The 26,751-nt window shown below is 37.8% G+C and overlaps 1 protein-coding gene across 11 annotated transcripts in view; it reads left to right on the top strand.

Annotated features, from left to right (window-relative positions):
- The window catches only part of LMNTD1 (lamin tail domain containing 1), a 511,366-nt gene that overhangs the window by 34,593 nt on the left and 450,022 nt on the right, over nucleotides 1-26,751 (top strand). For 9 of the 11 annotated variants that reach the window (XM_042946102.1, XM_042946101.1, XM_042946104.1 and 6 more), the window contains exon 2: nucleotides 3,583-3,636. The exons of the other annotated variants lie outside the window; for them this stretch is intronic. The gene's annotated coding sequence lies outside the window, so the exon portion shown is untranslated. The remainder of the gene's footprint in view (nucleotides 1-3,582; nucleotides 3,637-26,751) is intronic. 11 annotated transcript variants of the gene reach the window in all.

The raw sequence follows: 26,751 nt of genomic DNA, 5'->3' as shown, positions 1-26,751 counted from the left end.
GGCAGGCAAGGGAAATGGAGGCTTCCAGTTCCTTTGTTCCCAAAGGGTAACCCCCCAAAGGGGTCTTTCCATGAATGTTGCCTCTCTGGGACATGCTCTGAGATGAGCAAACAACCTCCCACTGTGTGCTCTAGGTGCTCTTCTGATTGCTGTTTCCATGCTGCATTGTCTGTGGACTATTTGCCCTGCCTTCTCTCCAAGAGTGGCACAATGCCTTCTAGGCTCTATCCCAGCCAAGCCTGCTGACCTCAAAAACTCCAGGCTTTAAGCCCTGCTAGTTGCAAGAACTCATTGGCCCCTCTTGCTTTCCAAGCCAATTGCTATAGGGACCCGTCTTCCCCATTCACTCTACCACGTACCAGTCCATCCCTCGCCCCACTCTGTGACCTCTGTTCCTTCCCCACCATAGGGGCCACTATCTGTCTGTCTCTCAAACCACATCTCCACAATTCCCACCTTCCTCAATGTGACCTCCTCTCAACCTTAAGCTGTGGAGCCTGTTCTGCCAGTCTCCAGGTTGACCTCTGGGGCACTTAAGATGATTTGATAGCCATCTAGTCACATTTGTGGGATGAGGCAAGCACAGGGTCCTCCCACCCTGCTGCCAACCCTGCAAGAAAGAAAAACCACAATTCAGTGAGTTGTAATAGTGCATACACATGTGTGACCCCCATCTCTATTACTTTCAACACTCCATAAATTTCCCCTGTGCTCCTTCCTAGTCAGTGTCTTGCTCTGCAAGAGGCAAAAACTTATCTGATCTTTTTATCACAGAGTAGATTTCTTTCTAGAATTTCACATAAATGTAATCTCAGTATTGTCCTTTATGTGTATGTCTGGCTTTTTCTCTCAGTATAATGTCTGAGATTCATCCATGTTGTTGAATGTTGATTTCTTTTTATCACTGATTATTATTACATTGTATAAATATACATAATTTGCTTATCTATTTCACTGTTAATAGGCATTGGAGTTGTTTCCAGTTTGAGCTAATATGAATAAAGTTGCTAATAATATATTTATTCTGGTTTCTGTTGGAAATATGTTTTCATTTGCCTTGTGTAAGTACCAAGGAGTGGAATTAGGTTAGATGTAAAAATTTTCTTTTATATGCTTAAATAATGTTGACATTTAATGTTATTAATTATTCCATGCTGAAACCATCAACAATACTTTTATCTGCAGTTTGGCTTTAAAAGCTAATTAATGGCATTTATATTATCATGACACTTTTTCATGGTGGGTCAAGTAGAATGGCTAAGTGTAGAATGGTCCTCTTTTTAAGGCCATTAACATTGCACTCTTTCCTTCTTTTGCACTCCCTCTCTCACCTCATTCCTGCTTGAACTGGTTGTCTCCTACTCATCCTTAAGACCTCACCTCAGACTCTTCTCCTCCTAGAAGCCTGCCCTGAGCTTCCCAGTCTGGATTAGATGACCCACTAAGAACTTCATAATTTCCTCCTACCGTGATTTGTGTCACCCAGCTTTGCAAACATTGGTGTATATGTCTATCTTCTGTTTTCCATTGTGAGCTCCTTGAGAACAGAATTATTTACTATTTTTCTTTGCATAACTGTTGCCTAAGCCTATTTGACATGGTAGTTCCTCAGTAACTGTTGGTTGAATGAATAATTAAAAGTGAAGTAACTTACTCAAGATCCATAGTGAGTTAAAGGTAGAACAAGAATTTGAAGTTTTGTTTTTAAATTCATTGTTTTCCTCCTAATTTTCTGGGTTAAGCATTTTTTAAGCTAAGACAAAATAAAACATTCTCCAAACTTATTTTAGATAAAGAGAGAAACTAGTAAATCCCTAGAGATCAGATGTAAGTATCCCAGAGACAAGCAGTTGGGACCAGTGGTGGTATCATTAAATTCCTGTGCAAGTAGATAGTAGAGTCTATGAGTTCAGAACCTTGAGAGAGCTGTGGAGCCAAGGAAGGTAAAAGGTGAGAGCAGGACCCACGGGGATAAGAATCTCTGGGGACATTGGACCCCTTCCCTAAGGCTGTTCTTTCTAATGAGGAAGGACAGAGCATTAGCATGAGTTACAAATACCAATAAGCAACAAATACCAATACAGTTTTACCCATAATCTACATTTAGGTCACTTTGTCAGATTTTTTAGTATCCATGGTAACAAGTTGATCAACTAATTCCATACCTAGATAATACGTGAGGGGAAAGAGCTGCACAATACAATAGTATTTATAGACAGACATGGTCAATAATATTATTGTCAGTCACTGTCAAACAAAACAAATTTTATTGTTGTTTTCTTCCCCAGCCATTGCTCTACGTGATATTTCAGGCTTCATTTTAAAAACTGGAACAGTATAATGTTAGTATTCTTTAATTCCTGTTGAGACTGAAATTGAATTCTGGGGTATTAGGAATTGCAGAATGGGGGGTTCCTGGGTGGCTCAGTCAGTTAAGCATGCAACTCTTGATTTCAGCTAAGGTCATGATCTCACAGTTTTGTGAGTTTGAGTTCTGTGTAGGGCTCTTCACTAAAAGTGCAGAGCCTGCTTGAGATTCTCCCTCACACTCTCTGTTCCTCCCCAGCTTGCTTTCTCTGTCTCCGTCTCAAAAATAAATAAACTTAAAAAAAACCCAAAATGATAAATATGACATTTGATCAATCCACACTCTGTCATCTGACTTTTATTTATCATATTTTTCTAGACTGCAGAAAGATCGACTAAGGCACATTAGTGAGAATGTTAATAATAATGAACCTAGTATTCCTGGGTTCAACCCAGGATGTAGTTATTTTCCTCAGAGCAGCAGCAGTAAACAGAGTGTGGACAGATGGCTAGCGAGGCAAGATTTTTTTAATTCAATCTCTCCACTATGTTTATAATAAATAACCACAAGTTTTGACTATTGAACTGGTTTTTATCCTTTCTAAAAATTAAAACCTCACCCCCTAACCTTCCATTTGTTTTCTTTTCCCCTGTTGCTTGCCTTTTCCTTCTTGTTCAGCCAAATTTCCTAAGCCATACTGATTATAGATTGGAATCTGATTTTATGTCTAAGATATATTTTATGATTATAAAACATTTTTAAAAATCTAATATCCAAAGACTTTTAGCAAAATTTAATTAATCCTCTTAAATTAGTGATACCACACAATGTCACAACATTAATCCCAAAAGCAAATTGTATGTTTTAATTTTTTACAAGAAGATTATTTTTCATTTCCCAAAATGACAAATAACTTAAAACAGTAGGAAAATTGATTGGTTGCCTTCAGCAGCATTGCAAGTTAACTTGCTGATTTAGAAAATCAATTACCATTAAAGTATTGATGGAAATACCTGGTGTCTTTGTAGTTTTTTTCATCAAATTCTACAGATATGAATTATGATAATTTAAACCCTATAAATATAGTTAGTGCTATATCTAGATTAATAAATGCACAGTATTAAAGATAAATATTACTTTTACAAGTGAGTAAGGATCCTGTGCTTCCTGAGCATAGAGAGATAAAATTCAGCTGAGAAGTTACCCTTTTTGTTTGTACATATAGACATAACCCAATTTATTAGTCAAAGCTGCTTTATTTTCTTTTCTTTCAGGCTATCTTAGAAGGGGAATTATGAGTTAGGAAGCACAGAGGGGATCAACCTAAGGTAGGCCCCAGCTTTGTCTATAATCAGATTAAGTAGCATCCTCACGTTTTAATTGCCTGTTTAAGCATCTCCTTTGGTTGTTGGTAATTTGCTCCATGCCATTTAGAGGATATATTTTGTAGGGCCTGGCTTCCATGAATATCAATCATGACTTTCTTCAGATTAAGGGATGTGTTTATGAATTGGTTTGTTTGTGTATCATTGTGTGAGATGTCTGTCTGAAGACTTTATATGGAGGGGATATAGACACGAGATCCTATATAATTCAGCTGTTTTTCTTCCTGTACTTTTCATTTGAGATTAATTGAAAATTTTTCCCAGTATAATCTCTTCCAATAAATAATTACATTTAGATTTTTATAAAAATATCATTTTATCTACATATATTTCAGTATATATCTTTTAAAAATAAGGTCACTTTTAATAAAAAAATTCTCCTTGTTATAATTCTCACACCTGAAACATTAATGACATGAATTTAAGTTTTGAAAAGTTAGAAAATAGACTGGACTATATTATCACCAATATTAAAGGAATTGCCTCTCTATATAATTGTGATTATAGTCATTGAAGCAGAATAGGGATTACACTTTTGCTCAACCTGGTAATATTCTCTGTTGTAACTCTGGTATCAAATAGAATATTTAATTCACATAATCATTATATATCTGCACTGAGAAGACAATGGGGAAAAATGGGAAGATAATTTGGAAAGAATTATAGGGTTATTTCAAAGAAGAGTCCTACTAATAATTGAAAGTCCTCTATACCTTGATCTTATCAACCCTGTTAATTCTTAAATTTGAGTAAAACCTTATTATATATTTTCAGTGCCCTATTCCTCAGTGACTATTTCTGGAGAAGTTTACTCTGTGTGTATTATTAATCTAAATTATTTCAAATCCTTAATGCACTTTGGTAGTTTTTTTAACTGATCTGTATTTGATTTCCTATCAAATCTACCATTGTTTATTATCCCTCTATTACATCAGATAGAAGATAGTCAGACACTTCCCGATGAGTCCCATGAAGAGTACTGAAGGGCAAGAGGATAGGGTATGAAGTTGGAGGGCACATTTCAGGGATCAAATCCTAGTAGGGAACCTATCATCATAGCCCAGACAGTGAGATCAAAGTCACAACTTCAAACTCAGGACCAGACAGAGAGCAGGAATTAAGCAACAAATCAATAACACATTTTATCTGGAAAATCTGAAATTTGAATAATACATTCTAAATAATCTATGGGTGACAGAAGAAATCACAAGAAAATTTATAAAATATTTTGAACTGAGTGAAAATGAATATACAACATAAAAACTTGTGGGATGAAGCCAAAACAGTGTTTAGAGACAAACTTATAACGTTAAGTGCTTATATTAGACAAGAAGAAAGGTCTCAAATCAATGATCTTAAAAAAACTTGAAAAAGAAGAGCAAGTTTAGCTCAAAATAAGCAGAAGGAAGGAAATGATGGAGATAAGAGTAGAAATGACTGAAAGAGTAAACAGAAAAACAATGGAGAAAAATCAATGAAATTTAAAAAAAACTGTTTTTTTGAAAGCTTAATAAAATTGGTAAAACTTTATCCAGACTGAGCAGGAAAAAAAAGAGAAAGGAGAAAACATGGATAACCAATATTATAAAGCAAAAGGGAACCTCTTTGCAGATCCAACAAATTAAATTGTTTTTTACACATTCAATGAGTCTATCCTTATGTGGTTTCCATCAGTACCAGCATTTAAAGATAAGAAGAGGGGCACCTGGGTGGCTCAGTCGGTTAAGCATCCAACTTTGGCTCAGGTAATGATCTGGTGGTCTGTGAGTTCGAGCCCCGTGTTGGGCTTTGTGCTTTCAGCAGAGCCTGCTTCAGATTCTGTTTCTCCCTCTCTCTCTCTCTCTCTCTGCCCCTCCCTAGCTTGCCCTCTGTCTCTCTCTCTCAAAAATAAATAAACATTAAAAAAATAAAGGATAAGAAAAGTATATTATAAAAACTGATATGAAATTGACAAATTCCTAAAGAGACCTAAACCACAAAAGCTCACTGAAGAAGAAATGGAGTACATGAATAGCCCTATATGTTAAAAAAATTGTATTTGTATTCAGTTAGCTGGGTCCATATTCTATCTAAAGCCACTGTGCTTTAGATAGGTGGTCAATATTGTTTAACGAAAATTCTCCTATTATTCTACCTGTTTGCCTTAAAATGTCTCTATGAACTCATCCAACCAGTTTTATATCCCTCTGGACTTTGAGGAAAAAGTGTTCCTACTCACCGATTCCCAAATATATTTGGTTTTGTTCATGCAAGTAGGATGATAGGAATAGGGTGAGTCATAGAAAACTTCACAGAGGAGATAACATTTGATTTAAATAGTAAAGGATAAGGACTGTATAGCAGTTGCAGGACTATGCTAGAACACTTTTGATAGTCTTCCATAATGCCCTCCATCCAGTAGAAGGGGCACAGAAATGGATACAACAGCCTAGAATGTTTCATTTCTATACCTGGAAAGCTGTTGGAAACCAAGATTAAACAGAGACTCATTAAGTGCCCAAGAAGCATAATTTATTGGGAAAAAGGTTTATTTTCCTCTAAGGATACAAATAAACATTTGGCCAGAGCAAAATTTTGAGGAAGTTATCAGGGGATTGAAGAACAAATTCTGACATGGATAAATGACTAGCTTGGAGATCTAAAACAAAAGAAGAATTAAAAAAATATTTATAAATAATATAGAAGTACAAATAATGAGTACCTGGGATGAATACTAGAATTGGGTGTATTTAAAATTTTTATAGATGACTGAAAACTTCAAATTTATAAATGATATGACATTTTTCTAGATGGAAAGATGCCAGGTACACATAGAAAATATGAGGCAGTATCTCAGAGGCTAATGGACAGGAAAGTGGCAAATGAGCTTCTTTCTGACAAACATGGGGTTATCACACATTTATGTAAAAATAATTCAAGCTGTATTTATAAAATGATGAGTTTAAGTAACACTTATGAAAAGTAATTCAGGAGTTATTGTAGACTATTCCTATTCTTTTTTTAAAAGGAATTATTAAATAAATAGAAAAGGAGGAAAAAGAAGATAAAAAAAATTTGTGTGTGCTTGTGAACACATTTTGTCATTAGAAATGTTCCTCCAGTTCCAACAAGTGTCACCAGGCACCATAAATTGCCTAGAAATGACCTAGTGTTACATTATACTCAAGATTCCATTAAGTTACAGAAATAAGGAGTCATCATTTTAAGAAATCCAGCAAAGAGTATCTTTGAGTCGATGGCAGTGATGAAGCACAGGTTGTAATTTGTAATTACATCTGTGAGTATAGTCCCATATTTACTTCTTCTTGATTTTAGTCAGCATGAAATAATTATGTGTTCCAGATTGGAGTGCATTCAAAGTTCCATTTAAAAAGTTCATGGAGATTTCCCACTTTGCTCTAAGAAAAATCTGCTCTTAATGTTATGTTCCCCTCTGGCATGCCATAAATGGACACCCTAGAGATCAGAATAGCTAATAAGTAGAGCAACTTAAGAATAGCCTCTCACAAATCAAACTGGAACAAATGTGAGATCCACATAGCAGCAACCAAATATATACTTTCCCCAATCATATATCACACATTTAAGCTTTAAGTATAACCTATTAACAAATTCAGGTTTAATCCTCTCTCTGGGGTTTGGTAATAAGTTTAAGAAATGAAAATGACTTTACAGGTTCGAGAAAACTAAGTAGAATATTAAACAAGCAGTGTTTTAATCCACATTTCCTTCATGGAATATGAAAGCTTTACTTTTTCTTTGGTTTAGGCCTCATACACCTGAACATTTAGGTAAGCCTAACAATCCTTTCTAGAGTTTCTTTTAGCTTTTTTTCAGCAACTTGTACATTTATGATCTTTACATTTAAAAAATCATACTTGAAAATTGCTGTCATGGGTGCGTCTTCAGATAGATCCATGCATAGGTCAGGCAGTTAAAAATAGTGAATGTTCATGGGATAGGGTGGGACACAAGGAGCTTGAATTCATCATGACAATTACAGGTGATAAAAAATTCTTGTTTTCCTGCCCAGAATTCTAAGGGGATCACTATTCAGTTGCCTTACCCCTTACTCCAGATTCCTTCACCTTCATATGTGAAGAGGTCTGTGTACTTCTTACAAAGTTCTTGAGGTAGGAACTTGGTCTCAGAGTGGTTTTGGTCTCATAGGAAACAAAGGCTGGATTTATTAAGTATGAGAACACAAACGTTCTATCCGTACATGCTAAAATGCTTTCTAGTTCCATGGGTTAAATCAGGTAGTCTCTAAAAAAAACTCTCACATTTGGTCTTCAGTGCACAAAAAAAAAATCTCTGGTACTGAGTGACTGACCTTGTTCTGGGTGGGAGAAATACTATATCTGTATAAGTGGTTCACGTTTCTGACTTCACTCCTTACCTTACATACTCAATGATCTATGATGAAATAGCTCAGCAGAGAGCATCAAACTGAGGTACTGTTGGAGTTAGGGAAATGTGCCCAGGGCTTGGAGTGACAACTGCACATCAGTCCTGGCGCAGGTGTGTGACCTGGGGAAGTTCTCTGAATCAATTTAAGTCCCCTCGTTTGCAGGTAGCGGTAATATCAAACACACCTACTCCTTTGGTGGTTTTCCATCATGAAGATGGAAAATGTTGTGTTTGAAAATACTTTGTAACCTGTAAACAGCCACCTAATGCTCATTATTGTTATTGTTCCTTGTATTTGATAACAATGTTCCTGCCGTTGCTATTTTCTAGGCCAGTTTTCAGCTTGCCCTGGGATGGATTCTGAATTTTTTTAAGTGGACAATGACTGGCATTTTATCACCCCATTCTTCTTTCTATGCACATGTAGCCCAGAATCACACAATGCAGAAACACTTGGAAAACATGCAATCATTTTTTCAAGAGCTGGGACCAGTTTTCTCTTTTGCATCCTACAGTAAACTAAGATTGTCCTTAGATTCCCTACAGTCCTGCCTTCAATCTGTTTCAACCCTTGCATGATGATAACACATCAGTTACTATCTTACAAATCATCACAATTTCAAGCATCAAATATGCAGACTAACCCTTTGTCTCCATAGATAGGAGCCAGAACTATTCAGGTCAAGACCTAGGTCCTATTCTCTAATGTGTTCCTTTGTTTGCTAAAGAAGCCTTCTCAAAGTAAGGGATCAGAGCCTAAGGGGAGAGTGCAGACCAGTGGAGTGCACAATGGAGAGCTCAGTGCCTCTGTTCTTTCTAGCTCCTTTGCCTAAGGTCATTACATCTCTGATTCTCTTTATATGGTATCCTTGCATAAGTAGAGTTTTAGAGAGGCAGCTTGACACATAGTCATACTTTATATGCACACATGCTTTTACAAATACATAGATATGTACAAATGTATGAACTGTGGATTAGTATATATTTAATCATTAAGTACATTATCTTTGCCCTCAAGGAATTTAGTATCTTAAATAATAGAGATAAAAATATGCAATGCATTCAAGTACTCTGATAACCTGGATGTTCTTTTTTATTTTTAAGTTTACTTATTTTTTTAAAATTTATTTTGAGAGAGAGCACGAATTGGGTAGAGAGTTGGCTAGAGGGGCAGAGAGGGAGAGAGAACCCCAAGCAGCCTCCAGGCTGTCGGTGCAGAGGCTGACATGGGGCTCAAACTCACGAAACTGTGAGATCACGACTTGAGCCAAAAACCAAGAGTCAGACACTTAACCGATTGAGCCACCCAGGCGCCCCTAACCTGGATGTTCTTAAATACAGATACACATATGAGTTATCCAGATGTGTTATGTTTTATGTTTTACTGAGTGTATACCATCTTCCATGACTAATTTAAGCTCTTTACATGTGTTGACTCTGTTAATCCTCCCAACAAATTTATTAAGTAGATACTATATATGTGTGTGTATTTATATAGATATATGTATATACATATATGTATATTTATATTTTTATATATGTAGATATATGTATATACACACATATGTATATGAGGTAGGTACTATTATAAAGGACAGATGCTAAGCTACACAGAGATTAAGGACTTTGTCCAAGGACCTATAACCATCAAGTGGCAAAGAGGTGAGATTCCACCTGAGCAGTTGGCTTGAGACGCCAGGTGCTTAATTCCTCCACTAGACTGCTTCTATGATAAATGCAGGTCTCCAGTCAGCCTTTAGTGAGCAGATACTCACAGCATGCTGCCTCCCTGGCAGCTGTGCATATGATTAGTGGATGGTCATGAATCTTGCCAGCAGCATGGTTCTACCATACTCTGCCCAATATTGTTGAAGGCCACTTTTGTAGGCTGAGTTTCACTGACATAGGCTCTGAGATAGAGATTTGCATGCCAAAGTGAACTGGGGAGAACTCTCAGGAACACCTATTAGGGAGTGAGGGAAAAGGGAAGAGCCAGCATCCATTCAGAGTAGACAGAAGAAGACTTCAATTATGATGCAGCTTCAACAGAGGTCTCAGCAGATCCCTTGCAGAGTTCCAGAACTGGATTGGCCTTTTCTCAGTTAAAGAGAAGGCACAGGGTGTTTGTACCCCCAGGTCAAGTAGTCGCTGGTTATGGGCTCCCACAGGAGAACAAGGAAGCTCCCTTTGAGGGTAATTCCTGGGGAAAGAGTCAGCTGTGAGTTGTCAGGAGGCAGTTCTCCCAGTGGCAGAGGGGATGAGAGGCTCAGCCTGCAGGGGGATCTGGGCAGCTCTCCATGTATCCACTATAGACTCTCAGAGTCTTGGTGAAATGGCAGGCGCTGAAGATAGTATTTTAAGAAAGGAAGTCCTTGCTTTGTTCCTCTGCCTTGGAAAGACAGATGCTGTTGTGGAAAATCACACACACACACACACACACACACACACACACACACACACACGGTTGTGAGTGGCAAGCAGGAATGAGGAAGAGAAGGTTCACTACACCCACCCCCCTTCCCCTTCACATATCCTACTCCTTTCCATGGCTGGATTACCAAAATTCTTGCAAAATTTGCAGGGGTGGCTCATCCAGGTGGATTAGAATATTTAGCCGCTCTGGGAAGATATGGCTAATGGGCAATCTTTCCCTTTCCCTCTCCAAGAAAATTTCTTGCCCATTCTCTGAGAAATTAAAGTAATATATTTCTCTGAATGGAAGCTAACTCTAGAAGTAAAATCCATAGCTCAGGTGAGCTTTAGATTATTCCTAGAATGGTGAAATAATAAAGTAATTAAAGCATATTTCTATAGGCCTCCTCTTTCTCAATGACATAGAATCATTGCCCCATTTTCTTCTCCCTCTTCTCTTCTCCCCCTCACCGCACTGTGTATGTGCATACACTTGTGTGTGTTAGGAAAAACATGAAGATATGTTATATTTATAGCAATATCTACCAGGTATTAAAAGCCTTCTATTGCTAAATATCCCAATAACCCCACATAGTAGGAATGATACTGTTTTACAGAATGGGAAATTGTTGCTCAATGAGTTTATGTGAATTGCTCATGATCCACAGCCAGTAAGTGATAGAGCAAGTATTTGAAACACTCTGTCTAGATCCTCAATCCACACTGACTCTCTGTGAAAAGGGGTTTGAAGTATCTTGCATCTCATTTAGGGTATCTTGGGATAGATGTTTCCCTGCAAGGCAAGAACTGAGTTTAGGTGTGGATAAATACAGCTCTACTTAGGCCCCTACCCACACTTCTCCTACAATCCACTTTATGTATCCTGTGTGTGATGCAAGAGTTAATTGCTTACACATCCCCAATAACACAAAGTCTTTATTTAACTCGAAAACATTAATAACTGGTTTTTGCCTTGTTAGAAACAGCCTCTAATCTTCCTGGTAGAAAGTGGAGAATTTTCTCTCACAGCTGTTATGGGCTTTGATTACCATATAATAGTTAACTTTTCATTTGTTTTAAGATCTTGAGTGGGAATATGCAGTGTACAATTGCATATTGTAGTAGTCCAAAGTCAAAAAGGTTTGCCTTTAAATATCATTTATAGGATTTTCCCTTTATACTTAACATTGAAGCTGGTAAACTTATCTATGGACTTAAGACTCTTCATGCTTGTTTTTGATAGGGGCCATGTGAAGCGAATGCCATTGCCTAAATGATTGTTCTCATGGTGAAAATGGTTGCCTTTACTGGCTTCCAATTAGAGAAGAACCCTAATCTTTGCTATGTGCTCCCAGGTCTGGAGCAGAAACAAATTAAGTGTGAGGACATCAGTCCTCATCTTGGAACGGGAATGGATAAAGATCTGTTCTCTCCCATCTCCCAAAAGCCTCCCACCATCCTTTCTCCCACGTTCTATAAGTTTGGTCTCTCACATGCCCAGAAGACATCTTGTGATATTTTTTTTTTTCTTAAACAGCACCAGGCTTTAGAAAATGAAATCAGTTGGTCAAAATAAAAACAAGTTAAGAGTGTTTGTGCAGGGTAAGGCCTTTAGTCAAAGCATTGAATTACTGAAAGATTAGCTTTATGCTGAAATACTAAATGACTATAGAAGAAATCTGAGAAACACCATTTAATATCATTAAAGACTTGGAGAAACAGGAACTGATTCATGAGAAAAGAAAGTACAGAGGAGAAGGGTCAGTTAACTGGAGGCTTAGAGGCATGTTAGGATCTGTACTGGGGAGAAAATGGGGAAATAGAAATGTATTGGTTTTTACTGCTCTGAGTGATTTTCTTATATCAGTGGTGCATAGATGGTTAAATACTGCCTATAGGTAACTTAAGGGACTGAATTGCCAGTGTAGCTTTCTGAACTGTGATTATAGGAAGAGGAATGTATTCTGGTTATGACATTTGGTAAAGTATTACAACGAAACCTTTGGTGACAACATGATACATTAGCCAATACAGCACAACAGGACAAAAACAGTAAGGCACACTCACTGAGAAAAATGAAGCCACAGGCAGTTCCTACCACATCAGGGAGGACCTGATAAAGTACACCACGAAGAGTTATTTCATTCAGCACAAGCACCATAGGCATTGGCTGACCATTTAAGACATGAAGACGAAGGGCTATGAAATATTAATCCCACATAATTTGTTATTCTTATATTCTTATAACCTTATGAGGAAAGGTCAATATTCTACTATCATAAAACTCCTGTGCCACTGAGAGTGTTGTACAGAGTTCAACCAACAATCCCCAAGCCTGCTATAAATATGTGGTGTTTTTGAAGGAGGGAAAGTTCCAGAACAGAGAGAGAGGCTGACTATCTAACTTAAGGACTCACAGCAGAATCAGTCCAGGCAGCCACTGGTCTTTAGTACCTCCTGAATTTATGGTTTTTACTTTCCTTTCTGATCCATTGCTCATAATTTTTCTTGTAGCATGAGGAGAAATGCTTTAACCCAATCCCCATCCTTTTTTGGGGGGGTGGGGGTTCAACTCAAGTCTCATCACTTTCTTTCTCAACCACTGCAGCTCACAGATCACCTCTGCCATCTTTGAAAATCCTCAGTACTTATAGCCTACATTTTTAATGTATATACTATACATTATATATCCTATATTGCCATGAAGTTAATCTTAATTTTTTAAGATATATCCATCTTTCCTTAAATAGATGAAATAGAGATATATTTTTACTATAAAACTATTCTTATATTTTTTCTGTTGTTACCTAAATTCTAACATAAGGTTGATGTTAAAATAAGCAGGCAGCAAATACATGGTAATGAGTGAATGAATGAAAGTGTATTTATTAGGAATTGCCAAGTTAGTAACAATTACCTGATAGCAATGACTTCAAAAAATAGAGGTTTATTTTCTTTCATGTAAAAAAGTCCATGTTATAATTATACAATACATAATTATACAACACATAATTATACAATACAATAATTATACATAATTATACAATAAAATGTGCCCAAGCTCCTTCTAGGTTTCTGTTCCACTATCCCTAGCATGCAGGTTTCCTCATGGTTGTAAAACTTCTGCTGAAGCTCCAGCCGTTATATCTCAGGTTAAAGGCATGAAGAGGGAAAAAATGAGAAAGGCCCAAAGGAGCACATCTTCCAAAAGAGTCAGCTTCTTTTAAAGAGCTTTCTGGAACACCTATGCAGATGACTACTGAGTATATCTCATTTACATCTAAAAAGAGTTAGCTCTATTTTTAAGAGAGTAATCTTAGGCTATGCATATAGTATGCAAAAGAAAATCAGATTCTAGTAAAGAAGAAGGATATGGAGGAGGTAGTTACCAATGTCTGCCTATGTAGTGGTCAAAGTTGCCTCCTGATTGGGGTTCAGACCTGTAAGATTAGATGTTTTTCCAGTATAATTCATCTGTGGGGGAAAAATATATATACCTTGGAATTTAGACAAAAGAATATGAAAAGAGTATCAGTCATGCAGGATGGAATTGAAGAGTCAAGGATCTGTCAAGGTGAAGGGAGGAGAAATGGGGTCTTCCAGTAATAAAGTGAGACTGAGAGAGCTAGAGGTCTCAATGATGTTGAGAAGCTGGTATCATGGTAAAGACATGAAAAAGCTAGAAAGACAGGCCACTGTGGTCTGAGGATGGAATACAGGATTTAAGATTTCAGAGTCTTAGCTGTTCCAGACAGTGAGTGACAGGGTTCAGGGCTTGATTTTCGAAGTAGAGCAGATCTGAAGGTCATTAGAGTAGAAAAGACTTATAAACTCTCATGGTACAGGATCATATCTATTGAATGTGCTTTACATATTTCCTAGTTGTGCCAAGCATAGACGAATTTTCTTTTCATTGTAAAAGCAGTACAACTACATTTTGGAAAATAGAGGTGGAGAATCCTCATATTCCCACCATCTACACAACTCATGTCTGAATTGGTGTATTGCCTTCCACATGATGTACATAATTGCAACCATAGTTTACATATGATCATTGATTATTTTAATTTAACAGTATAATTTAGCATTATAATGGCAGCAGTTTTGATGTTGTAACATAGCTTTTATATAATACAAATTTTATGTAATTACAGTTATAATTACTTTCAATTTGGGGATACTCTAGATGATAGATCAAGACCATGTTTCTAAAGACCCATTAACACAGTACTCACCATCATAAATACAGGCTCAAGATTCTTAGTATGTATTTTGATTTTTGACAATTTTAGCACATCTTTAATTCTAACTTGAACAATGAAAATTTTTCTTCATGTGTCTTTGGATCCATGCTTGCCAGGGAAGACTTCAGGGGTTCAGCAAAAAGGTAAAATAAATTCTTACTGCACTAAATCATCTAGTCTTTCAACAGACTTAAAAACCAATCTTTTCCAACAAGGAGAAAACAAGAGGGTAGAGAAATGAGAACAAATGAAATTTTATAACTTTCTTATCTTGTATTTAGGATAAGAATATATCGAGTATCTTCTCAATACACTTGTAAAAAGAAGGCCTGGTTCTGAGGGTGGAGGAAGAGCCATCTAATATAACTCTTGCACTTACAGACCTTGATCTGTACACTGAACAAACTTATGTTAATATTCCCAATTTCAAATGGTTGAGGAATGCAGTTGGCAAAAGGGAAGAGTGATGGTTGCACCATCAAAACAAGAGAAATCAGAATACCCTGGGTGTCTAACAGTAAGACAAAAATGAGTCATTTCCCTCTTTATTCCTGGTAATTTAGCTGATGTTTTGCAATCCTCCTCTTTAGTTTCACAAAAATGAGGATCTTGATCTGTGATCCAGAGTATTCCAAAATTGTTATTTGAATCACTTATTATGAACCCATTGATTAACTATAATAGTTATTCTACAACATGGAAAATGCTTATATTATAATGTTTAATTAAAATGAAAGGATAGCGGGACCTGTATGTCTCACCTGGTTGGGCTTCCAACTTTGGCTCAGGTCATGATCTTGTAGTTCAGGTTCGTGAGTTAGATCCCCACATCAGACTCACTGCTGTCAGCACAGAGCTCGCTTCGGATCCTCTGTCCCCCTTGCTTTGCCCCTCCCCTCTTTGTGCTCTCTCTCTCAAAAATAAATAAACATTAAAAAAGAAAGAAAGAAAATAAAAGTATAGGTGATTATATGTAAACCATGGTTGCAATTATGTACATCATATAAAAGGCAATAAGCTAATCAAGACATGAGCTGTGTAGATGGAGGAAATGTGAAGATTTTTCCTATTTCCCAAAATGTACTTTTATTGTTTTTACAACAGAAAAAATGTGTGCCTTCAAATCTTTTGACATTGCTTCCCTCTGACTTATATGCCCAGAAAACTTCCTACTATGGTCAATTCACCTATTCTTTTGGGTTGCCTAAAATTGCTATGTAAATTCATACAGCCCTATGGATAGAACCCCTACAGAAGTAAATTTTCCATTTCAGGCCAAGCTCAATGCCGTTTAATAATCTCAATACTTGGGGCACCTGGATGGCTTAGTCTGTTGGGTGTCCGACTTTGGCTCAGGTCATGATCTCACAGTTCAGGGGTTTGAGCCCCACATCGGGCTCTGTGCTGACAGCTCAGAGCCTGGAGCCTGCTTCGGATTCTATGTCTCCCTGTCTCTCTCTCTCTCCCTCCTCTGCTCGTGCTCTGCCTCTCTCTCTAAAAATAAATAAACATTTAAAAAAATTAAGAAATAATAATAATCTCAATACTTTTCCCTGGCCTTTTCTCCCACTTATTTCCAAAAATGGCTGTTCCAAATATTTCCCCTTTATATAGCCCCTTACATGTGTATTTTCCAGGGTGCTGTCCTCAGGCCCTTCTCTTCTTTATCCTGATTTAACTACCATCCATTGAATTTGTATTTCCAAATTCCACCCATCCTCTCGCTCTACACATTCATTGTGCTGGGTATTTGGATGTTTGTGCTCTTGGATGGCACATGGGCATCTCAGGATCAAACTCATTATATTTGATAACCTTTAGAACATTGTTATAGTTTCTATGCTTCAGTTAATTCTTTTTTAAAACAAATGTGTTTTTTTATATATAATTTGTTGTCAAATTGGTTTCCGTAAAACACACAGTGCTCATCCCAACAGGTGCCCTCCTTAATGCCCATCACCCACTTTCCCCTCTCCCCCACTCCCCATCAACCCTCAGTTTGTTCTCAGTATTTAAGAGTCTCTTTTGGTTTGCCTCCTTCCCTCTCTGTAACCTTTTTCCCCTTCCACTCCCTCCTGGTCTTCTGTTAAGTTTCTCAGCATCAACATATGAGTGAAAACATATGGTATCTGTCTTTCTCTGCCTGACTTATTTCACTTAGCATAATACCCTCCAGTTCCATCCAGGTTGCTACAAATGGCCAGATATCATTCTTTCTCAATGCAAAGTAGTATTCCATTGTATGTATAACCACATCTTTTCTTTTCTTTTTTCTTTTCTTTTCTTTTGTTTTATTTATTTTATTTTTTTATAATTCACATCCGAATTAGCATATAGTGCAACAATGATTTCAGGAGTAGATTCCTTAGTGCCCCTTACCCATTTACCCCATTCCCTCTCCCACAACCCCTCCAGTAACCCTCTGTTTGTTCTCCATATTTATGTCTCTTATATTTTGTCCCCCTCCCTGTTTTTATATTATTTTTGTTTCCCTTCCCTTATGTTCATCTATTTTTCTCTTAAAGTCCTTATAGGAGTGAAGTCATATGATATTTGCCTTTCTCTGACTGATTAATTACACTTAGCATAATAACCTCCAATTCCATCCACATAGTTGCAAATGGCAAGATTTCATTCTTTTTGATTGCCAAGTAATACTCCATTGTATATATATACCACTTCTTCTTTATCCATTCATCCATCAATGGACATTTGGGCTCTTTCCATACTTTGGCTATTTTTGATAGTGCAGCTATAAACATTGGGGGGCATGTGTCCCTTCGAAACAGCATACCTGTATTCCTTGGATAAATACCTAGTAGTGCAATTGCTGGGTCGTAGGGTATTTCTATTTTTAGTCTTTTGAGGAACCTCCATACTATTTTCCAGAGTGGCTGCACCAGCTTGCATTCCCACCAACAATGCAAAAGAGATCCTCTTTCTCTGCATCATCGCCAACATCTGTTGTTGCCTGAGTTATTCATGTTACCTATTCTGACAGGTGTGAGTTGGTATCTCATTGTGGTTTTGATTTGTATTTCCCAGATGATGAGTGATGTTGAGCATGTTTTCATGTGTCGGTTGGCCATCTGGACGTCTTCTTTGGAGAAGTGTCTATTCATGTCTTTTGCCCATTTCTTCACTGGATTATTTGTTTGTTGGGTGTTGAGTTTGATAAGTTCTTTATAGATTTTGGATACTAACCCTTTATATGATATGTAATTTGCAAATATCTTCTCCCACTCTATCAGTTGCCTTTTAGTTTTGCTGATTGATTCCTTCACTGTGCAGAAGTTTTTATTTTGATGAGGTCCCGATAGTTCATTTTTGCTCTTGTTTCCCTTGCCTCTGGAGACATGTTGAGTAAGAAGTTGCTGCGGCCAAGATCAAAGAGGTTTTTGCCTGCTTTATCCTCAAGGATTTTGATGGCTTCCTGTCTTACATTGAGGTCTTTCATCCATTTTGAGTTTCTTTTTGTGTATAGTGTAAGAAAGTGGTCCAGGTTCATTCTTCTGCATGTCGCTGTCCAGTTTTCCCAGCACCACTTGCTGAAGAGACTGTCTTTATTCCATTGGGTATTCTTTCCTGCTTTGTCAAAGATTAGTTGGCCATACGTTTGTAGGTCCATTTCTGGGTTCTCTATTCTGTTCCATTGATCTGAGTGTCTGTTTTTGTGCTAGTACCATACTGTCTTGATGATTACAGCCTTGTGGTATAGCTTGAAGTCCGGAATTGTGATGCCTCCTGCTTTGGTTTTCCTTTTCAAGATTCTTCAGGGTCTTCAGGGTCTTCAGGCTCTTCAGGGTCTTTTCTGGTTCCATACAAATTTTAGGATTATTTGTTCTAGCTCTGTGAAGCTCTAGCTCTAGCTCTAGCTCTAGCTCTAGCTCTGTGAAGAATGCTGGTGTTATTTTGATAGGGATTGCATTGAATATGTAGATTGCTTTGGGTAGTATTGACATTTTAACAATATCTGTTCTTCTAATCCATGAGCATGGAATCTTTTTCCATTTTTTTGTGTCTTCTTCAATTTCTTTTATAAGCTTTATATAGTTTTCAGTGTATAGATTTTTCACCTCTTTGGTTAGATTCATTCCTACGTATTTTATGGGTTTTGGTGTAATTGTAAATGGGATTGATTCCTTGATTTCTCTTTCTGTTGCTTCATTATTGGTGTATAGGAATGCAACCGATTTCTGTATGTTGATTTTATATCCTGAAACTTCTGAATTCATGAATCAGTTCTAGCAGCTTTTGTGTGTGTGTGTGTGTGTGTGTGTGGAATCTTTAGGGTTTTCCATATAAAGTATCATGTCCTCTGCAAAGAGTGAAAGTTTGACCTCCTCCTGGCCGAGTTCAATGCCTTTTATTTCTTTGTGTTGTCTGATTGCAGAGGCTAAGACTTCCAATATTATGTTGAATAACAGTGGTGAGAGTGGACATCCCTGCCTTATTCCTGACCTTAGGGAGAAAGCTCTCAGTTTTTCCCCAATGAGGATGATATTAGCGTTGGGTCGTTCATATATTGCTTTTATGATCTCAAGGTATGCTCCTTCTATCCCTACTTTCTTGAGGGTTTTTATCAAGAATGGATGCTGTATTTTGTCAAATGCTCTCTGCATCTATTGAGAGGATCATATGATTCTTGTCCTTTCTTTTATTGATGTGATGAATCACATTAATTGTTTTGAGAATATTGAACCAGCCCTGCATCCCAGGTATAAATCCCACTTGGTCGTGGTGAATAATGTTTTTAATGTCTTGTTGGATCCAGTTGGCTAATATCTTGTTGAGGATTTTTGCATCCATGTTCATCAGGGAAATTGGTCTCCTTTTTAGTGGGGTCTCTGGTTTTGGAATCAAGGTAATGCTGGTTTCATAGGAAGAGTTTTGAAGTTTTCCTTCCATTTCTAATTTTTGGAACAGCTTCAAGAGAATAGGTGTTAACTCTTCCTTAAATGTTTGGTAGAATTCCCCTGGAAAGCCATCTGGCCCTGGACTCTTGTTTTTTGAGAGATTTTTGATTACTAATTCGATTTCCTTACTGGTTATGGGTCTGTTCAAATTTTCTATTTCTTCCTGTTTCAGGTTTGGTAGTGTGTATATTTCTAGGAATTTGTCCATTTCTTCCACATTGCCCGTTTTATTGGCATGTAATTGCTCATAATATTCTTATTATTGCTTTTATTTCTGCTGTGTTGGTTGTGATCTTTCCTCTTTCATTCTTGATTTTATTTATTTGGGTTCTTTCCTTTTTATTTTTGATCAAACTGGCTAGTGGTTTATCAATTTTGTTAATTCTTTCAAAGAACCAGCTTCTGGTTTCAGTAATCTGTCCTACTGTTTTTTTGGTTTTGATAGCATTCATTTCTGCTCTAATCTTTATGATTTCCTGTCTTCTGCTGGTTTAGGGTTTTATTTGCTGTTCTTTTTCCAGCTCCTTAAGGCATAAAGGTAGGTTGTGTATCTGAGATCTTTCTTCCCTCTTTAGGAAGGCCTGGATTGCTATATACTTTCCTCTTATGACCGCCTTTGCTGTGTCCCAGAGGTTTTGGGTTGTGGTGTTATCATTTTCATTGGCTTCCATGTACTTTTAAATTTCCTCTTTAACTTCTTGGTTAGCCCATTCATTCTTTGGTAGCATATTCTTCAGTCTCCAAGTATTTGTTACCTTTCCAAATTGTTTCTTGTGGTTCATTTCGAGTTTCTTAGTGTTGTGGTCTGAAAATATGCACGGTATGATCTTGATCTTTTTGTACTTGTTGAGGGCTGATTTATGTCCCAGCATACGGTCTATTCTGGAGAACGTTCCATGTACACTGGAGAAGAATGTATATTCTGCTGCTTTAGGATGAAATGTTCTGAATATATCTGTTAACTCCTTCTGGTCCAGTGTGTCATTCAAAGTCATTGTTTCCTTGTTGATTTTTTGATTAGATGATCTATCCATTGTTGTGAGTGTGGTGTTTAAGTCGCCTACTATTATGGTATTACTATCAATCAGTTTCTCTATATTTGTGATTAATTGATTATGTATTTGGGTTCTACCACATTTGGTGCATAAGTGTTTACAATTATTAGGACTTCTTGGTGGGTAGACCCTTTGATTATGACATAATGCCCTTTTTCATCTCTTGATACAGTCTTAAAGTCTAGATTGTCTGATATAAGTATGGCTACTCCAGCTTTCTTCTGTTGACCATTGGCATGATAGATGGTTCTCCATCCCCTTAGTTTCAATCTGAAGGTGCCTTTAGGTCTAAAGTGGGTCTCTTGTAAACAGCATATAGATGGATCTTGTTTTCTTATCCATTCTATTACCCTATGTCTTTAATTGGAACATTGAGTCCGTTGACGTTTAGAGTGAGTATTGAAAGATAGGAATTTATTGCCATTATCATGCTTGTAGAACTGGAGTTTCTGGTGGTGTTCTCTGGTCCTTTCTAATCTTTGTTGCTTTTGGTATTTATTTATTTATTTATTTGTTTGTTTATTTATATGTTCATCTTTTCTCCCTTCAGAGAGTCCTTAAAATTTCTTGCAGGGCTGGTTTAGTGGTCACAAACTCCTTTAATTTTTGTTTGTCTGGGAAACTTTTTATCTCTCCTTCTAACTTGAATGATAGCCTTGCTGGATAAAGAATTCTTGGCTGCATATTTTTCTGATTCAGCATATTGAATATATCCTGCCACTCCTTTCTGGCCTGCCAAGTTTCTGCGGATAGGTCTGCTCCAACCTGATCCGTCTTCCCTTGTAAGTTAGGGACTTTTTTTCCCTTGCTGCTTTCATGATTCTCTCCTTTCCTGAGTATTTTGTGAATTTGACTATGATGTGCCTTGTTGATGGTTGGTTTTTGTTGAATCTAATGGGGGTCCTCTGCTTCCTGGATTTTGATGTCTGTGTCTTTCCCCAGGTTAGGAAAGTCTTCTCTATGATTTGCTCACATAACCCTTCTACCCTATTTCTCTTCCTCTTCTGGGACCTCTATGATTCTGATGTTGTTCATTTTTAATGAGTCACTGATGTCTCTAATTCTCAAATTGTGCTCTTTTGCCTTAATGTCCTTCTTTTTTTCTGCTTCATTATTCTCCATAATTTTGTCCTTTATATCGCTGATTCTCTGTTCTGCCTCATTCATCCTTGCCGCCGCGGCATCCATCCATGATTGCAACTCAGTTATAGTATTTTTTATTTCATCCTGACTAGTTTTTAGTTCTTTTATCTCCACAGAAAGGGATTCTAGTCTATTTTCAACTCCAGCTGGTATTCTTATTATCGTGATTCTAAATTCTGGGTCAGACATCTTGATTGTATTGGTGTTGGTTAAATCCCTAGCTGTCGTTTCTTCGTGCTCTTTCTTTTGGGGTGACTTCCTTCATTTTGTCATTTTGAAAGGAGAAAGTGAATTAATGTAGAAAAATTAAAATTAAAAAAATTAAAATTAAAAAATATTAAAATGAAAAACACACACACAAAATTGAATAAATTATGCTAGATCCTAGGTATGTTTTGGTCTGGGTGTTGAAAGTGGTTTGACAGATTAGAGAAAAAAAGGGGGAATAAAAAAATGGAAATCGTTTCAGAATTTGAAAAAAATAAATACACTGAAGTAGACTAAAATGAAATGATGAAAGTAAAATAGAATTTGAAAAAATTTACACAAAATTAAAGAATATAGTAGAAAAAAATTAAAGAAAAATACTTTTAATAAAAATTGAAAATAAAAATGATTTTTTTCTCTTTCTGTATTCAAGAAAAAGAAAAGAAATGAAAAAGAGAAAAAAAAAGAAAATTGAATAGATGGACCTGCTAACAGATTAAAATAGGACTGAAATTACTTCGTTTTCCCCTAGAAATCAGACTATGAAGTGCTTTATAGTCTAGGAACTAAGCAGGTGGTGAGACTTGTGTTCTTGAAGAGGGAGGTTGGCCCAGTTGGGTGGGGCTCAGTGTAACCGCTCTGTTCTCCACTATATGGCACTGCTAGCCTACTGGGATGGAGTGTTGTGGTGCTTGTAGGTGCATATGCACATGCGCGGGAGTGGTGAAAATGGCATCACCAGCTACCTAGTCTCTAGTATCAGAACTCTGTTCTCCCCAATCAGCAATCACGCACCTGTCCTCTGTCTTCAGCTTTCAAACACTCCCCGCTTTTTCACTGTCCGTTACCAAGCCCCAGGCAGTACCTGTCTCCCTAGTTTTGTCTCAGATGCATCTGTTTTCCCCGGTCCCTTACTTCTGAAAGACTGGGGCTTTGACGCATTCCTCCCCTCTGTGGGAGGGTCTCACCGAGCAGTGGCTGAATGTTGGATGCCCCCAGGAATGCTTGATGGACCCTGCTGCTGCCAGTGCCTCAAGACTGCGGCCAGGTGCCAGCCTGCCCCAGAAAAAGTTTGTGAGATAGGGTAGCAGCAGCGTTTCAGGAATTATGGAAAATCACAACACACGTCTGGCACCAGGCTTCACCCTTAACGACCTTGTTCCAGCACCAGTGAATGTGGCCATTTTCTGGGGTCTGCTGGGACCAGGTGGCTTCAATAGTCTCTACCAAATGTCCTTCCAGCAGTGGAACTGCTTTTCCCTTTCCCCGTGTGGCCTGAGAACCTCCCAGACCCCACTCTGCTCCTGGGGATTCACCCTTCCCACCAGAGCACCGCCAGGTATTGAGCTGTGGGGTTGCAGCCTTTGCTCTCCCCTTGTTTACAGTCTTAATGGAGTTTAAACCCTCTCCTTTCTCCTTTCTCCCTTTTTAGTTTAGCTCCTGTGGCTGTTTCCAATTTTCCACTTTCTCTCCAGCTGCTTTTGGGGAGGGGTGCTTTTCCCGTATTCTCCTCCCGCCCCTGTCTCTGTCCTCTCTCCACCTGCAAAAGCAGCTCCCTGTCTGCTGCGGCTTCTCCCTCCCCAAGTTCACCTCTCTGCGCTGCATACCTGTTGAATTCTGTCGTTCAGGTTGTGCAGATTGTTGTGTTAATCCTCCAATCAGTTTTCTAGGTGTGAAGGATGGTTTAATGTTGGTCTGGCTGTGTTTCATGGATGCAAGACACACAAAAAGCTTTCATGCTGTTCCACCATCTTGACTACCCCCTCCAAACCACATCTTCTTTAGCCAAGTAGTATTCCATTGTGTATATAAACCACAATTTCCTTATCCATTCATCAGTTGATGGACATTTAGGCTCTTTCCATAATTTGGCTGTGTTGGAAGAGCTGGTATAAACATTGGGGTACAAGTGCCCCTATGCACCAGCACTCCTATATCCCTTGGGTAAATTCCTAGCAGTGCTATTGCTGGGTCATAGGATAGATCTATTTTTAATTTTTTGAGGAACTTCTACACTGTTTTCCAGAGCAGCTGCACCAGTTTGCATTCCCACCAGAAGTGCAAGAGGATTCCTGTTTCTCCACCTCCTCTCCAGCATCTATAGTCTGCTGATATGTTCATTTTAGCCACTCTGACCAGCGTGATGTGGTATCTGAGTGTGGTTTTGATTTGTATTTACCTGATGAGGAGTGACGTTGAGCATTTTTTCATGTGCCTGTTGGCCATCTGAATGTCTTCTTTAGAAAAGTGTCTATTCATGTCTTCTTCCCATTTCTTCACTGGATTATTTGTTTTTTTGGGTATGGAGTTTGATGAGTTCTTTATAGATTTTGGATACTAGCCCTTTATCCAATATGTCATTTACAAATATCTTTTCCCATTCCGTCAGTTGCCTTTTAGTATTGTTGACTGTTTCCTTTGCAGTGCAGAAGCTTTTTATCTTCATGAGGTCCCAATAGTTCATTTTTGCTTTTAATTCCCTTGCCTTTGGAGATGTGACGAGTAAGAAATTGCTGCAGCTGAGGTCAGAGAGGTTTTTTCCTGCTTTCTCTTCTAGGGTTTTGATGGTTTCCTGTCTCATATTCAGTTCCTTCATCCATTTTAAGTTTATTTTTGTGCATGGTGTAAGAACGTGGCCTAGTTTCATTCTTCTGCATGTTGCTGTCCAGTTATCCCAGCACCATTTGTTAAAGAGACTGTCAGTTTTCCATCTTTGTCAAAGATTAGTTGGCCATACATTTGTGGGTCCAATTCTGGAGTCTCTGTTCTATTCCATTGGTCTATGTGTCTGTTTTTGTGCCAATGCCATACTGCTTTGATGATTATAGCTTTGTGGTAGAGGCTAAAGTCTGGGATTGTGATGCCTCCCACTTGGTTTTCTTCTTCAGTATTACTTTGGCTATTTGGGATCTTTTGTGGTTCCATACAAATTTTAGGATTGCTTGTTCTAGTTTCAAGAAGAATGCTGGTGCAATTTTGATTGGGATTGCATTGAATGTGTAGCTTGCTTTGGGTAGTATTGACATTTTAACAATATTTATTCTTCCAATCCATGATCATGGAATATTTTTCTATTTCTTTGTATCTTCTTCAATTTCCTTCATAAGCTTTCTATAGTTTTCAGCATACAAATCTTTTACATCTTTGGTTAGGTTTATTCTGAGGTATTTTATGATTCTTGGTGCAATTGTGAATGGGATCAGTTTCTTTATTTGTCTTTCTGTTGCTTCATTATTGGTGTATAAAAATGCAACCGATTTCTGTACTTTGATTTTGTATCCTGTGACTTTGCTGAATTCATGTATCAGTTCTAGCAGACTTTTGGTGGAGTCTATCGGGTTTTCCATGTATAGTGTCATGTCATCTGCAAAAAGTGAAAGCTTGACTTCATCTTTGCCAATTTTGATGCCTTTGATTTCCTTCTGTTGTCTGATTGCTGATGCTAGCACTTCCAACACTGTGTTAAACAACAGCGGTGAGAGTGGATATCCCTGTTGTGTTCCTGCTCTCAGGGTGAAAGCTCTCAGTTTTTCCCCATTGAGGATGATATTAGCTGTGGGCTTTTCATAAATGGCTTTTATGTTGTTTAAGTGTGTTCCTTCTATCCTAACTTTCTCGAGGGTCTAAAACAAATGTTTATTTGTGTTCTTTTGATATATATAGAGAGAATGTGCATGTGAGGGGAGGAGGGGCAGAGTGAGAGGGAGAGAGAGAATCCCAAGCAGGCTCTGAGCTTTCAGCACAGAACCTGATGTAGGGCTCTATCCAATGACTGTAATATCATGACCTGAGCTGAAATCAAGAGTTACTTGCTCATCCGACTGAGCCACCCAATGGGTGACATAGGCATCCCTGTTTCAGTTAATTCTAGTGACATCTATCCAGCCACCAATTCAGAAATCTGGAATGATCTTTTTGTTGTTCCTTTCCTTCTCCTGCCCCAAATCAGCATAATCATATTCTATTAATTCTATTTTTTTTTTTTTTCAAATCTGTCCCTCCTCTTCATTACCACCCTTGCTATATTAGTCACTCCCTCATCATAAATGACGGTGGTCTCATAACTGGTCTTCCTAACTCTTGAGTTGCTTCCTCCAAAGCCACCCTCTTCTCTCTTACCTGCTTTTAAAACAGTATTTCATATTACTTGGTCTGCTTAAAGCTCTTCAGTAAGCTCCTCAATCGCTTAGCAGAATAAGCCCAACTCTTTAATGTGGTAAACAAAGTGTGTTGTGATTTGAACTCAGTTTTACCTTTCTAGCATCATCTCTTGCTTCCACCAGTGTCTTGCACTCATCTACACTGAACATTCATTTCAATAAATGATGCCCGTCTTTTACACTCCTCCTCCATGCTGTTCCACAGCTGTTCAATTTTCTGCTGATCATCTGTTGATCTTCGGCTAATTCACTTACTTCCTTGAAGTCTAAGCAAATTCAGGGTCTTTTGCCTCTTCCTGCTGTTCTCTTATCATACTGCTGTTTCCACTGTCATCACATTTTATTGTAGCTGTTTGTGTTTCTATCTCCTGAACTAAATTATGAATCCCTTGAAGGGAGGGACGAGATCTCAGTCATTTCTGTCTTCCTAGCATCTGACATATATTAGTTGTCTAGGGATTGATTGATTATTTTTATTTTTTTCAAATTTTTACTTAAATTCTGGCTACTT

This window comes from Panthera leo, chromosome B4 (genome assembly GCF_018350215.1).
Source record: "Panthera leo isolate Ple1 chromosome B4, P.leo_Ple1_pat1.1, whole genome shotgun sequence".
Classification (NCBI taxonomy): Eukaryota; Metazoa; Chordata; class Mammalia; order Carnivora; family Felidae; genus Panthera; species Panthera leo.
The sequence above is the reverse complement of the archived record's forward strand: the minus strand, read 5'-3'. Positions and strand labels throughout refer to the sequence as shown.